General features: G+C 39.7%; 1 non-coding gene across 1 annotated transcript; it reads left to right on the plus strand.

Moving 5' to 3' along the window:
• Positions 1-9,278: 9,278 nt before the first annotated feature.
• On the plus strand, positions 9,279-9,385 carry LOC139076275 (U6 spliceosomal RNA). The gene has a single exon (XR_011527687.1). It is a non-coding gene; the product is annotated as a U6 spliceosomal RNA (small nuclear RNA).
• The last annotated feature ends 3,367 nt before the right edge of the window (positions 9,386-12,752 follow it).

Genomic DNA, 12,752 nt, shown 5'->3' on the forward strand with positions numbered 1-12,752 from the left:
ACTGCTGTCCATGGTGAGTAGGAGGGAGGTGCAGTCCCCAACTCCTACCCCCCAGGTCTGTGTTACTTGGTTTTTAAATGATTGGTCAGGATAAAACCCTAAAGAAATAAAACTTTCAGTGGATTCCAGGAAAAAAACACACCATCACATCATGCCACACCATCATGCAGCATGTCGGGGAGATGATCCCAAATTCTGGCAAGGGTGTAAAGAAATGGATCCCTCATATATTGCTGGTAAGAATGTAAAATGATACTTTCACTCTGGGAAATAGTTTGGCAGTTTCTGAAAAAACAAAATGTAGATTTACCATATGGTCCAGAAACCATACCCATGAGCATTTACTCCAGAGAAATGAAAAATTATGTCCATACAAAACCTTGTACACAAATGTACAGAGCAGCTTTTTTGGTAAAAGCTAAAAGTTGGAAACAACTCAAACATCCTTAAATGAGTAAAGTGTTCCACAAACCATGGTCTTGCCATATGATGGAATACTACCTAGTAGTCAAAAGGAACAAACTATTGATACATGCAATAACTTGAATGGATCAAAAGGGCATTGTGCTGAGTGATAAAAGCCAATCTCTAAAGGTTATGTACTGTGCAATTCCATTATATAACATTCTTGAAATGACAAAGTTAGAGATGGAGAATAGATTAGTGGTTGCCAGAGGGTAGAAGTGGTGGGTGGATTTGGCTGTAAAGGGGTAGCATAGGGATCTTTGTGGTGGTGGAATAGTTCTGTATTTTGATTGTGGTGGTGGTTACATGATCTACACATGTGATATAATTGCGTAGAACCACACACACATGTGTGCACACGCACCCACAAGTACATATAAGATGTGAAATCTGAATAAGCTCTGTGAATTAAACTGATGCTGACTTCCTGGTTTTGTTATTGCATTATAGTTTTGTAAGATGTGACCTTTGTGGGAAATCAGTGAAGAGTACATGGGACCTCTCTATATTATTTTTGCAACTTTCTATGCATCTATGATTTTTTCGAAATAAAAAGTTTAAAAATTCTTAAAATAAACAAAGCCATTAACCATAAAAAAGAGAAAGATACATTGGCTTTCACTAAGCATCACTGTAAGAGTGAAAAGGCAAGCTACAGATGGGGAGAAGACAGCTGCAGTGCATAGAACCCACAAAGTTCTTATACCCAAAATATATAAAGATCTTCCATAAATCAATAAGAAAAAGACAAACCACTCAGTAAGCATAGACAACATAACTGGGCTGCCACTTCGCAAAATGGGAAATCCAAACAGCATAGAGCATATGAAAAGAAGCATAGCATCCATAGTATTCAGGGAAACTCAAAGTAAAGCTACAGTAAGATACCATTCTGTGCTTACCGGACTGGCTAAAGTTACAGAGATGGATTGTAACCAAGAGTTGTTAGGGATGTGAGACAACTAGAACTCCCCTTTCCAGCTGCAGTGTAATTAGTACAATTATATTAGATAACTGGCTGGCACTATCTAGTAAAGCTAAATGGCTGCCTACCCAATGATTCAGCAAGTCCGCTACTAGGGATGTATCTAAGAGAAATGAATACATACGTCTACCAAAAGACAATAGATGGATAATGCAACTGTGGTCTATTGATACCATGAAATAACATAGAGTAATGAGAACAAATGAATCCTTGTTATATGAAACAACGTGGGTGAATCTCAGAGAAATAATACTGAGTGAAAGAAGCCAGACCTAAAAGAGCATATACTGACCTTTTCCATTTTTATGAAATTTAAAATAGTCATGAAAGTTAGAATAGTAGTTACATTTGAGGCCACGGGTAGGGGTAGAAGTTGACCATATAGGGGCATGAGGAGGCCTTCTGTGATGTTGGAGATGTTCTATATCTTAATCTGGGTAGTGGCCACACAGATATATACATTAGCAAAAATTCATCCAGCTATATGCTTGGCATGTATGTTAAACTTCAATAAAAATTTTTTTCTATGTAGATATTATGCAACAATATTTGAGAAATAAAATCTAGCTCTAAGCTTTGGAAATACAAATCAAACTATTTTAAAACTTTGAATGTGAAATTTAAAAGTTTTTAAATTACTCTTCACATTTGTTATTAGAGAATGAATCTCTTCATAAGAATAAAGCAAAAACCAGTTCCTTCAAAGAAAGCAGCCACAAATACTTTTCTGCCTCTCCCAAAGTTTTATATTTAGGGCTTTTGCAGACTGGAGGAACTAAATTCAATTTCATACCTGAAAATCTTTCCCCTGCCAGATGTAGGATCTGCCTGTTTCCCACTGATAATTTAAAGGTGCTAAATTCGGATCCTTTCAAACTGTGTTTCTCTAGAGATCATCCTTCTTTCTATAGATGGGGCAATTAAAAACGACTTTCTATTCTGCTGCCAGTAACCCTCAGATATCAAAGTTGAGAACTTACAGGGTGTGGAAACGAGATATTTAATGGGCTCAGGAAAACTGTGCTTTCACCAGGAATTGTGCTACATTTCATTTATGCTAGATTAAAGATTCATTTTTAAGGTTTGCTGGAATCAGTGGTATTTGTTGATATTTTATTTTTTTATAGTGTACAATGTGGGATGATTCCAAAGACTTCTCAGTATAATGTTAAACAGTATGCATTCTTGAAAATTTTTGCCTGTTTTTGTTGAACTGAAAAAAAGTCAAAAAGTTTTTTTTTTTTTTATCAATAGTGCGTAAAGTAGCTCTATATCCAAAAGCCAGGATGAATTTCATAGTAAAAAGGAACAGTGAGCTTAACGACAGTGGACACCTATTGCTTTGTCTTCACAGCATGCGCATTCTTCTGGGAGCATGCCCCTGTTTCTGGGAACTGCTCCTGCACCACTGCCATGCGGATCCCATCCAAGATCTGTCCATAGCTCCACCCCCCAGTCACATTTGCTTGTTTCAGAAGTAGCATCTGATTATTTATTTATTTATTTATACCTAGTTATTTTTGCATTGGAACTGAGAAAGCTAATCAGTTTCTTTCCAGTGGTACAATTAATAAGAAACACCGCTTTGGAATTGTTGGTGGCTATAGTTCCCACCAAAGTCGACACAAAAATGAGCATATGCCTGGGATCCTGGCACAGTCCTTCCTCATCTGGCCCAGCGGGTCTCTGGATCATTTGTTGTATGCTGAGACTTTCTTGATCTGGCAACATGTGGGATGGTAAACTGTCAAGAAGAGAAAAGGAGACAGTAATGCCTAGGTCCTTCCATTTCCTTGAGATTAATTTTATATTACAACAAAAGAAGAGAATGAATGAATAAATGCGATGTTCTTGCACCATCAAGTAAAATTTTTGCTCACTTGCTACTTTGAAATAGCTCTTTAGAGAGTGGGCAAAACCTCAAGTGAAAAAGAGGAAGCTGGAATAAGACGTCATCACCATCAGTCATCCTGGACATAAAAGGGGGATGCAGGTTATCTTGGGGGAGGAGCAGTGACCAGTTTGTGTCAATGTGTTCACAGTGGATGAATTGACTTGTCTCCTCCTAACACTGAGGGCAGAGTGATCCCTAGATATGATTGTCCTTTGAAACAAGTAAAGGATGGCCACATCACCAGCAAAGAATGGAGAAAAAAAGGAACATATTTTATATTAGTTTTTCCCTTTTTATTTCTTCTTTTTTATGCATTTGGTGATCTGCTGAAAATTTAAAAATGTACAGTGGCTTGGAAACTTTTTCTAAAAATCATAAGAAAAAGTCCACTTTGCCCACTAAACGAAAAAGATCTGAGTGGCATCCTGTAGGAGGACTGTACATTAAAATTCTTGCACCCCCTAATGGCCATCCATGGCATCACACCCCAGAATTAGATATTAACCAAGTTGGAAACAGGACCATGTTTTCAAGAAAAATTGTAGTCTGGACACTGGACCTGGGCAAGCACAAAGGGCACTCATTGGCAGTACTTGTATGTGTTTTGTTTTTAAAGATTTTATTTTATTTGTTTATTTATTTTTTCCTTTTTCTCCCCAAAGCCCCCCGGTACATAGTTGTATATTCTTTGTTGTGGGTCCTTCTAGTTGTGGCATGTGGGACGCTGCCTCAGCGTGGCTTGATGAGCAGTGCCATGTCCGCGCCCAGGATTCGAACCAATGAAGCACTGGGCCGCCTGCAGCGGAGCACACGAACTTAACCACTCGGCCAGGGGGCCAGCCCCAGTACTTGTATGTTTTTTGATGACTACCAAGAGTGACAGATTATCTGTGTTTCTGAACAAGCTCTCTGTAAATTTAAAGGGTGAGGTTAATGTTCACAACACAAGCAGAAATCTTTTATAGCTCAACTTTGAAAGGAGGAAAGTCTGGAATGGCAGAAGACCTCCCTCGAATGGTTTTTTGAGGAGTCTATTTAAAGTTTGGTTCCTGGGATGGGAAGATGGGGCACTGTCAGCCCCAGCAGTCTTTCCGTTGGACGAGAAAAAGATGGCGGCTTGGTCTGGGCAAGAGTGTGGGAATTAGTTGGCCTCTCCCCATCCGAGACTTTGCCCCTTCCATTCTCCCTAGGTTTTTCTTTGAAGGTAAAAAATAAAATCATATCATCTCTGTATTACACCTCAGACTCTCTGGATAATTATTATGGATGTGAGCAAGGAGCCTACGGAGGAGGGCCAGCTAATAGACACAATTCCCAAAAGGCTGGACTAGAAACAGAGCAGGCTGAGCCCAAGCATATATATTTCCTTGCAAACCCCATTAAAGTGAGAGTTAAAAAGTACGAAGGCTATCAATTCTTAAGAACAAACAGAACAGGAGTTCCGTCAAAAAAACCCAGAGATCATGCAAATTTCCAGGAATTTTGAAAGGCTGAAAGTGAAATGGTTACCTGGTAACCTGCTTAGCTAGCCAGGTAAGTCTTAAACGTGGTTCTGCAGATGGTGAATAGAACAAGAAACAGTGAACTGCCAGCACAGAACCGAAGGAAGACACAGGCACTAGAGACACCAGTTCCCTCTAAGGGGCGGGGGTGGGAGCTGGGCGGTGTCTGCGGGGTGAAGCTGAAGAGGATTTTCTGGTAGTTTGAATGTGGAACTGGTAGAACCCACCCACCAGATCAGCCTCCCTACCCCATGCAGCCCAGGGACCTCCTGGCAGGAGAAGGGAAATTCACTTTCTGGAGAGCTTGCACAGCTGAAGATGGGCTGAGACGCTGTAGAGGAGTTAAGCCTGCATTCTGGGTGATGACACTTTATGGACCTCATTCTCTATCTGGTGTGGGCACGCTGGTGTCAGACATTTGCCTCTCAGGAAGGAGACTGGAAGACTGCTCCCTGGGGACACTGACCTTTAAATCTATGTCAACATATGACTTGAATTCAAATAAAATTAAACTAACAGAAAGAGGGTGAGGGAGCTGGCACATGACTCACCAGGAAGCTCAGCTCAAGTGATGGTTTATAGCAAACCTCCTGGATAGCCTACATTACTGTGCCTGAGAAGGTTGCGAGATGAGCATGGCAGGACAGTTGGCTTAGACTGGAGGCTCCAGAGGTCCTCGGCGAGGACAGTCCTCTGAAGATGCTTGTGTGAGAAGTTGAATTCACGCTGGGTTAATACCTTGGGTGGTAAAAGTAAGGAGTTTATATAGCCCCAATTTGGGGGTAAAGGGGAACAACTTGGTCATGGGAAACCCACGAAGAAGGGAATGGATATTTGCAAGGAAAAGCCTCCAAACACATATCCACCCTCAGAGCAATTAAGGGCAGGAGTCCTGAATGGCCTGCTTGATTTACTTTTCAGTGATATGCAAGAAATTGGCTTTTTATGTCTCTCCAAGAGGTTTATACCCCACTGTCTTAACAGCTTGCAGTGGAGGAAGGGTATGATCCTGTAGGTAGACCCTGTTGATGACCTCCTGAATTCTCTTCACCACCTGGCATACCCATGCCCAACTACTTTAAGCGCTCTAGCTAAGGGCTTACAGGCAAGCTCCCCAGATTGCCCTTGGCTGACAGAAGCTGCCTCACCAAGCAACAGGCTGAGAGAGTAAACCTCCACCGTCCAGGCCTGAGGTCTAGACATAGACCGAGAATGCAGGCTTAACTCCTTTGTACACCCTCTCACCCCATCTAGACTCTTTTCTCTGGGGAACACTTGGCCTTTTCGCTGGAACTTTTCCATCAAGGCTCCTTACTCAAGGCAGGTGCTTCAAGAAACCACTTCTTACTCACTGGGCACAGGGATAATGTTTGCCCTAAGATTTATGGCCGTCTCATCTTGGGGTCCTCTCTTTTGGCTCGGTTTCCAGAACTTTCAACTTCCCAAGTTGACCATGTGCCAAGGCTTTTGTCCTAGTTGCAATAACTTCGGACAGTTTAGCCCTTACCCATCCTTTACTCATTTGTTTTTTAATTTTGTTAATTGACTAGTAGTCTTATTGCAGATTTGAGGTTTTGGTATTAAAATCTGTAAGCCCTGATTGGACACTTTGTATGGAATGGGCAATTGCCACACGAATAGTACAGGAAATAGGCTACTGAAACCTTTTTTTAAGCCAAATCACTGCACTTTCTTCTGTAGTAGCCCTGTGTGTTATGTTAGACTAACTAGAACCAGAGTCTAAGATAGGAATTTGGATGCATGTGGTTTATTGGGTGAGTGTTCTCAGGAGAAGGAGCAGGAGGGAAGCGAGAAGGGCAGGGGAAGTAGCTGAGTAGGCACGTGATCCCAGGTAAAGTCCAGCCATGACCAGATCCTCAGGCAGCTCTGGAGCATATATTAATCCAGTATTGCCCCATCTTGAGGCAAGGGGACAGTGTTTTGTAGCCCCAGGGATGTGTAAGCCATGTCAATCATTGGCCGTCTAGGGTAAGGATTAACCTCCAAGGAATCTCCAGGTGAGAAAACTCTGTCAGTCAAGGGCAAATCTGAGGAGAAGGTCATAGAGATCAATGAAAATCCCTGAGAGGGAGTTTGGGGAGTAAGGAGGCCTGTGGATCTGGAGCTTGGCAAGAGAAGAAGAGAGATGATGTGGGGCCTTGTGAGTCACAATGTGTTCTGTATGAGATGGGCATCATGGGATGGTTGCAAGCAAGTGAGGTGAACAATTGAATGCACATTTCAGAAGGCCTACATCTGGAGGTGGTAGGGAGGCAAGAACAGATGAAGGAAGCCCACCTGAAGGCTCTAGAATAGAAATGGTCATGGTTTATGTTGGCATGGTAGGACTGGGGGTCATGAGAAGTGGCTGGATTCAAAATTTTAAAAAGAAATTGATATTTTGAAAGAAGCATGTTTTGAAAACAGAACCAACTTTATTTGCCATTAGATGGTATGTGTGAGAACCAGAGTAGTCAAGGTTGACTACAACAAGAGTTTTGCGCTGAGCAAAAATTGGGGAGGGGCAGGCTTGACAGAGGAAAGGAGGAGATGTGGAAAGAAGAGTTTAGTTTTGAGTGTATCAGTAGTTCTTCCCTTTTTATTGCTGAGTAGTATTCCATTGTATGGATATACCACAGCTTGTCTACTCATTCACTGACTGATGAACACTTGGGTAGTTTCCAATTTGGGACTCCTGTGAACTAAAGCTTCTAAAAATGTTCTTATACAGATCTTTAGTAAATATAAGGACAAATTTTTGCTCAGCATATATTTAGGAATAGAATTCTAGGATCATAGGGTAACTAGTAATATTTAATTTGAACATTTCTATTTGATTCTTGTTTATATATTCCAGTTCTCTTGTGAAATACTCTTTTCTTTAACATATTTATAAAAATTTTAAAATCCTTCTCTGATAGCTCTCATAACTGTCTCATCTCTGAATCTGCTTCTATTGTTTGTCTTTCTCTTTGTCCAGTTTCTTAGGAAGGCATTGTAATTTTTTGTTGAGAGCTATATATTGTGTGTATATGGAAAAATTATAGAAATTCTAGAAACTCTAAATTATAGAAACTCTAAATGATGTTTTCTTTATCTAAAAAGGCTCAACTTCTCCTCTGGTAAGCAGACAGTGAGCTGATGGATTACTTTAGTCCAGCCAGGGACTGAGCTAATTCAAGGTGGACTAACCTCTGGTTCCCGCTGCTTGTACAATGTGGTTCTTTGAGATTTCTTTCTTTCTTTTTTTTTTTTTTTAAAGATTGGCACCTGAGCTAACAACTGTTCCCAATCTTATTCTTTTTTTTTCTTCTCCTCCAAGCCCCCTAGTACCCAGTTGTATATTCTAGTTGTGAATGCCTCTGGTTGTGCTGTGTGGGACGCTGCCTCAGCATGGCTTGATGAGTGGTGCCATGTCTGCCCCCAGGATCTGAACGGGCGAAACCCTGGGCCAACAAAGCAGAGCCCACGAAGTTAACCACTTGCCCACAGGGCTGGCCTCTGGGGTTTCTAACTGAGTTCTAGGGTTGTTAATTGGCCCTCTCTCCCATCGTCAGTCCTGAACTCAAATTTTTATTTTCTCAGTACCACGAAAGTGCAGAAAATTCTGCTTTGCCCTTTGTCTTCCTTCCCAATGTCTTCTATTTCTTCCCCGCAGCATTTAAGAATTTGACAAATGCCTCCAGGAAAACCAACAGCATCAGACTCACTTCCAAGGACTAGCTTCTCTCACAGGGGGCTTGTGGCTGTTTGAACTGTTCTAAACTCCACTTTTCCTCCACAGGTCTGTGAGATTTCTAGAATTTCTGCTTGCTTCTCTGGCTGTAAGCAATGACTCGCTTCCTTTCTTTGCCTTCTGCCTGGATTGGTGCTGAAAATTGGCAGATTCCCTGAAGGCAGAGAAGCTCTAGAATGTCTACTCACCAATCTGCATCTCCCTTTCTCCAGAGTCTTGGCCCCCAGAGTCCTGTTCACTCAACAGCTCTCTGTGCTCTCCAAACAGATGGAACCTTGTATTTTATTCAGTTTCTCTGGTCAATCTTCGGGGAGTATCAATCTATTTCAAGTCACTGCATCATAGCCAGAAGCAGAAATCCTCTCTCATTTAATTATAATAACTATTCATCATGTAGCACATGTCTGCTTTTCATTTTTTAGCCTACTTTACTATTTTTTATATTTCCATGTATCTATCACTTTTCATCATTATTTTTAAAACCCTAGTTATTTTAAAAAGATGGTATTCAGCCAACAGTGTACCAAGAAAAAAGTACAGAAGTGTGCATATTTTCATGTTCAAACACAAACAAAGAAATTAAGTTAATAAACATTTGGCTCATGAAGTTAGAATAAACAAAACAAACCTGAAAAAGAGCAAGAGGATTACATCAAGGTTAAAGAAGATATTAGTGAATTTAAAAAAAAGTATGTTGTGCTCGTTTCAGCAGCACATATACTAAAATTGGAACAATACAGAGAAGATTAGAATGACCTCTGCACGAGAGTGACACACAAATTCGTGAAGCATTCCATATTTCTGCGAAAGGGATAAAGGGGGATATATGTATGGTGATGGATAAAAATTAGACCACTGGGGATAAGCATGATGAAGTGTTTTCAGGAGTTGATAAACAATAATGTACACCCAAAATTACACAATGTTATAAACCATTATAATCCCAATAAAATTACTTGGGAAAAAACAGAAATAAGTATGTTAAGACAATGAAAAGACAAGCCAGAGAATGGGAGAAAATCTTTGCAAAGCACATCTGGGATAAAGAACTGGTATCCAAAATGTACAAAGAGAACACTTAAAACTCAATAATAAGAAAATAACAACCTAATTTAAAAATAAGCAAGAGATCTTAACAGATGCCTCACCAAAGAAGATATGCAGATGGCAAGAAAGCTCATGAAAAGATGTTCAACATCATATGTCATCAGGGAATTGCAAATTAAGACAACAGTTAGATACCATTACACACTTATTAGAATGGCCGGAATCCAAACCACCAAATGCTGGCGAGGATGTGGAGCAACAGGAACTCTCTTTCATTACAGATGGGCATTCATAATGGTACAACCACTTTGGAAGACAGTTTGGCAGTTCCTTAGAAAACTAAACACACTGTTTCCATATGATCCAGCAATTATGCTCCTTGGTATTTATCCAAATTAGCTGAAAATGTTATGTCCACACAAACACTTGCATGTGAATGTTTATAGCAGATTTATTCGTAATTGCTAAAACTTGGCAGCAACCAAGATGTCCTTCAGTAGGTGAATGGACAAACTGGTACATCCAGACAGTGGAATATTATTCAATGACAAAAGGAAGCTGTCAAGCCACAAAAAGACATGGAGGAAACTTAAATGCATATTACTAAGGGAGAGAAGACAATCTGAAAGGCAGCATACTATGATTCCAGCTATATGACATCTTGGAAAAGGCAACACTCTGGAGGCAGTAAACAGATCAGTAGTTGCCAGGGGTTCAGAGGGGAGGGAGGGATGAACAGGTGGAGTGCAGGGGATTTTTAGGACAGTGGAGCTATTCTATATGATGTTGTAATGGTGGATACATGCCACTATACATTTGTCAAAACCCAATGATTGTACAATACAAAAAGTGAGCTCTAATGTGAACTATGGACTTTAGTTAATAAGAATGTATCAATATTGGCTTGTCAATTGTATCAAATATACCACATAGTGCAAGATGTTAATAATAGGGGGAACTATGTGTGTGTTGTGGGGGCGCAGGTATGGAAACTCTGTACTTTCCATTAAATTCTTCTGTACATCTAAAAATGCTATAAAAATAGAGTCTATTAATTTTTTAAAATAAAAAATAGAATTGATGAATTAAGTCATACATTGTTTTTTTGGGAGGGAGGAGAAAAAATAATAAACAGGGCTAAATTCTGTTACCGTTAATAAGGAAAGAAAAACAGCTAACACTTAATACACACCGACATTGTTCTAAGTACTACACAACAGCTCTGTGATGTCAGTGCTATTATTATTCTCATTTTGTAGATGAAGAAACAGCCAAGGCAGGTTTGGATAACTCATCCCAGCTCACACAACTTGCCCGAGGGTCACACAGCAAGTTGTGGGGCTGGACTTTCACCCAGTTCATGTTGCTCCAGAGTCTGTCCTCTTAGCCACCAAGATGTGCTGCCTGAATGTAGTAGGTAATCAGTAACTGTTACCTACTATTATTTAGAAAGATCAACTAGATACACAGCATTAGAAAAGATGACAGTTCTGTAAGAAATAGATTTTGGTAATGACAAAACATTACTATAGTAATAAAGTTGAAAATCTGGGAGAAATTGATATGTGACTGTGTGACATCAGCTCTCTTGTCTGGGACCCGTGCCCACCCCTCATCTGTATACATTTCTAGGAACTGCCCTAGTTTTCATTGTGCTGCACTCTCTAGCAGTCACTCCTAGTTCCTCACAACCCCCAGTCCCTGACAACGGCTAATCTACTTTCTGTCACTATAGATTTGTCTATTCTGGATATTTCATATAAATGGAATCATACAATATTTAGTCTGCTGTGCCTGGCTTCTTCACTTAGCATGATGGTGTCACGGTTCATCCATGTTGTAGCGTGCATAAGTACTTCATTCCTTTCTATGGCTGAATAATATTCCATTGTTTGGATATACCACATTTTGTTTACCCATTCATCAGTTGATGGATATTAGACTGTTCCCATTTTGTTACTGTTTTGAATAACAATGCTATGAAAATCTTGTACACGTTTTTACGTGGACATGTTTTCTTTTCTCTTGGGTATGTATGTAGGAGTGGAACTCCTAGGTAGTATAACTCTGTTTAACCATTTGGGAAACTGCTAAACTGTTTTCTAAAGTTGTCAGAAACTTTTTACATTCCCACCAGCAGTGTATGAGGGTTCCAATTTTTCCACATCCTCACCAACACTTGTTATTATCTGTCTTTTTGATTATAGCTATTCAAGGGTGTGAAGTGGAATCTCATTGTGGTTTCGATTTGCATTTCCCTGATGGTTAATGATGTTGGACATCTTTTCATGTTGTTATTGACCATACGTATAACTTTCCTGGAGAAATGTCTATTCAAATGCTTTGCCCATTTTATAAGCGGATTAGTTCTTTTTTAATTGTCTTTTTAAATTTTAGTTAGTCTTTTTAAATTGTTAAGAGTTCTTTATATGTTCTGGATACACATCCCTTATCAGATGTATGATTTGCGACATATTTCTTTTAAACATTAGAAGTTTCAGATGTTTATGGTTGATTCAGTTTACAGGAGCGTGACACTTTGAGAGCACAAATATCTTGCTTTCCCAAGACTGAGTTGATAGACAGAAAATGTATAAAGTTTGTAAACTATTTTACTAGATTATAAAGTATAAAGTATCCAATCTCCAAAGACCTATGCTTAATAATGCAACTTTTCATATTTCACTTCATTTTTAATAAGAAATAATTTTATTTTTTCTGGATCTTAAGAAGAATTTTGTTAATAATGCATAGTCCCCAGACTAGGATAACTATGTCAGAACCTTTGAAGAAAAATTGACAATATATTCCATTTTTAAAAAGAATCTAATCCAAGTCATACCCTGATTCCCTCCAGCTTAGCCTCCATGCAACAGAAACACACATCAAGAGGCACACAGGGCTGTCCTAGCACACTGCACGAGGCAACTCAATCAGTGAAGGGCTGTAGAAATGATCCCTGGAGCAGATTCTCACACTCAAAACATTCCTTTTTTCATTCAACAAATATCTATCAAGACTTGCTGCTTGCCGCACTGTTCTAGACACTAGGATGACAATGGAGAGTGAAAACAAATATTGTCTCCACATTTGTGGGGAAGACACATTCATGAAATAACCAGA

The sequence above is a fragment of the Equus przewalskii genome, chromosome 15 (genome assembly GCF_037783145.1).
Source record: "Equus przewalskii isolate Varuska chromosome 15, EquPr2, whole genome shotgun sequence".
In the NCBI taxonomy this organism is placed as follows: Eukaryota; Metazoa; Chordata; class Mammalia; order Perissodactyla; family Equidae; genus Equus; species Equus przewalskii.